Source organism: Chiloscyllium plagiosum, chromosome 2 (assembly GCF_004010195.1).
Source record: "Chiloscyllium plagiosum isolate BGI_BamShark_2017 chromosome 2, ASM401019v2, whole genome shotgun sequence".
Classification (NCBI taxonomy): Eukaryota; Metazoa; Chordata; class Chondrichthyes; order Orectolobiformes; family Hemiscylliidae; genus Chiloscyllium; species Chiloscyllium plagiosum.
In genome coordinates, this window is record NC_057711.1 from 17,356,302 (window position 1) to 17,360,071 (window position 3,770).

Consider the following 3,770-nt stretch of genomic DNA (forward strand, 5'->3'; position numbering starts at 1 on the left):
TTGAACCCGGGTCTCTGGCGCTGTGAGGCAGCAGTGCTAACCACTGTGCCACCATGCCACCCACTAATCAACTTACTAGTCAATGCATTGAGTAGAGGAGTTGGGAAGTCATTTATAGGACATTGGTTAGGTCACTTTTAGAATACTGCATTCAGTTCTGGTTTCCCTGCAAAACGAAAGATGTTGTTAAACCTGAGAGCGTACCGCAAAGATTGACAACAACTTTGCTGAGGTTGGAAGGTTTGAGCTATACAGAGAGGCTGGATAGGCTGTGGCTATTTTCTTTGGCGCATCAGAGGCTGAAGGGTGACGCTATAGAGGTTCATAACATTATGAAGGACATGGATAGGGTGAATAGCCAAGGTCTTTTCCCCAGGGTAGGGGAGTTCAAAACTAGATGGCATTGTTTTAAGGTGAGAGGGAAAAACTTTAAAAGAGACATAAGGGACAATGTTTTCACACAGAGAGTGATGCGTATAAGGAATGAGCTCCCAGAGGAATTGGTGGAGGCTGGTACAATTACAACATTTAAAAGGCATCTGGATGGGTATATGAATAGGAAGGGTTTAGAGGGATAAGGGCCAAGTGCTGGCAGGTGGGACTAGATTAATTCAGGATATCTGGCAAAAGCCCTACATCAGGATGAAGGGCTTTTGCCCGAAACGTCGATTTTGCTGCTCCTCGGATGCTGCCTGAACTGCTGTGCTCTTCCAGTACCACTAATCCAGAATCTGATTTCCAGCATCTGCAGTCATTGTTTTTACCTAATTTAGGATATCTGGTCAGCATGGACGAAATGGACTGAAGGGTTCGTTTCTATGCTGTACAGCTCTATGACTTTATGACTGTTAGATTGAGCCAGGAATTCCTGCAAGTGACCGTCAGAAATGTGTTGCTTCCAGTTCCCAGTGAAAAACTCTGTGTCTGTTGTATTGATATCATCTGCTCCTTGGTAGCTCATTCAGTCTGAAGCAGCTTCACTGAACATGAAAGCCAAGTGTTATAGATGCAGAAGTCTGAAATTAAATGTTGAAAATAGTTTTCAGGTCAGGCAGTGTCAGTGGAGGGAGGGAAGCCATTTTTGTGATCTTTCATCAGAATCTTTCATCTCATTCTGACAAAAGGTTGCAGACCTCAAATGTAATTTTTTTTTCTCCACAGCTACTGTGGACCAGCTGAGAATTTCCAGCACTTTCTGTTCTTATTTTAAACTTGCACCACCTGCAATATTTTACTTTAGTATTTATTCTTCAATCTGCCGAAGCGTCAAAATGTTGACTCTGCCTCTCTCTCTTCAGATGGCTGCCGGACTTGCTGAGAGTCTCCAGCTTTCCCAAAGTTGTTTAGAGATTTCGAGCATCCGCGACATGAAATGTTGATGAAGTGGTGGGTCAGCAGTCCTCAGAATTCGTTATGTGGTTGGTATTTTCATCACTCTTAAGGGTTAAAGAAAATCTGATGCTGTAGCACAATCAAACAGACCCCTTTGTAGTCTGTTGTTGCATTTGCTACATTTCATAATGCCAGGCTCCTCCAGCAACATTAACAAAATCGTCAGTGAATGTAAGCTAATTTCTGCCAGTAGCTATATCCCTTGTTAAGCGAAAAAAAATGTCCTGATATTTTGACTGGCTGTAATCACCAGTATATATTAATTATTTAATCATTATCTGCCATTTCAGGGCCCCTTGCTGCTTTGAAATGGGTGGCACCAAGTTTTTAATAACTCCAGTTTAGGCAGACAGTGTGGGCTGATGAATGATTTAATCATGCAGTTCAAATAGTTTCAAATATCATTACTAATTCAGCAATTGCTGTTGTTCCAAATATTGACTTTGAAAGATTTAATCGGAGGGATTTTCACTTTGAGCTGCAATTAAATTTTAACAGTTAGCATGACATTTGCCACTAACACTGGGGCTTGCTTTTTTCCAGAAAAGGAAAACGGAGAGCACCCTGCATTTCCACAGCAAACTGCCTCTGTCCATGATAACTAGTTTAATTTAATCTGCCCTGCAGCCATTAGAGTCATCAACAGAATAGCAAGTAGCAGCTCATGTTTAACATTACGCCCAAACAATGTACAAATTTTGAGCAGTTCTATTGCATTATTTGCAATATTTGTGGCAAGCTGTTTCCTAAATATTTATGCGAAGATGTACAATTTTCAGAAATAATATCTTCTTGGTTGCAAACACTAATTTATTTTTAAGGGCTGTCTTGTAGCGGGAATATTAATAGTGTCAAGACGTCTCAAAACCATCTACAGCCAATGTAGCACTTCTGAAGTATTGTGTCCCTTGTGTCAGAAACCAATTTGTGTACAGCAAGTTCCCACTAATGGCCATGAGTTAATCACTGATTTGTCGGTGTAAATCAGCATAAACTGTGGTAGATTTCTATTAGCATTCTGATTTAGCACTTGAAATGTGGAGAATGTTTAACACCAAGTGACAAAAGTTGTCTTTTTAGATTAAAGGTTAAAGAAAGCATGATTCTGAGAACACTAGTCAGGAATAACAAAAACCGTGCTCCATCTAGTGGCTGAGCTAGGAAATTATAACCTTTATAAAATTGAGTCAACTGAGGCAAATACATGAGTCATAAATGTGGCGCTGGAAAAGCACAGCCGGTTAGGCAGCATCCGAGGAGCAGGAGAGTCGACGTTTCGAGCATAAGCTCTTCATCAGGAATGTGGGGAGGTGGTGGGATAGGCAAAGAGCTGAGAGATAAATGGGAGGTGGATGGGGCTGGGGGGGAAGGTAGCTAGAATTTCATTGGAATACAATTGAGAGGTAGGATTTCCTTTTTGTTGCCAGTTTTCTTCCTTTGTTTTCCTCTTGAAGATTTTAAACTTCTTGTTTTGGTTAAGATTCACAGATTCCATGGCCCTCTGGATCTCCCCCAGGTTGCTACCACTTCCAATGTGAAAGAGAGGGAAAAGTTTTATGTTTACACAACAATTTGTATTTATCATTAAATTCACATGCATCTTTGATGGAATAAGATATCCCATGCTGCACAAGACTGCATGCAGCTTAATGTGAAATTTTGCACAGCTCAGAACATTGTTACAACCAATTAGCTCATATTGAAGTGTCTTCGCTGATTTAATGAATCAGCAAACTGTGCACAGCAAGATTCCACTACAGTGATAATGCTGATCAGGTGTGAACACTGAATTTGTGCTTTGAGTGTAGTTTAGTGTTCAGACAACAGTGTAATAACATGATGGTTGTATGTTACAGTAATTTCACAAAGTGCAAGTTGTCATGGCAACTTGCATATTTATTTACACCTTGGAACCTTACCATTTACACCTTTCCATGCATAGAAATGTCAATGGCCATTTCACATTGTACTCATTGTGTATTCCTGCTTATATCATTATGTGCAGTGGATTGCTGCTCTTTGAAACAGTAAAGGCTTCCTGTATTCATGACTTCAATTTCAGACTTTAATTGAACTTCATGGACTTATATTTGCCCTTTCACCCATCAGACATTCTGTGGTAAATCACTGGGAGCTGGGAAGGATCTGACTTTATGCACTGGCAAATCACTTTGAAATCTCCCACATTCACAAATGTAGATTAATGACATGTCCGGTTTGGAGAAAGAGAAATCTGAAACAGCACATGCCCAGTTCAGAGCTAAGTAACTATGGAAATATGCATTTCTTATACCTCTGAGCTCCATTTTAACAGAGGCAGCTACTGCTTCTTCAGCAGACAATATAGGAGAGAGAGAGCTGCCTCTCCATTTCTCTGT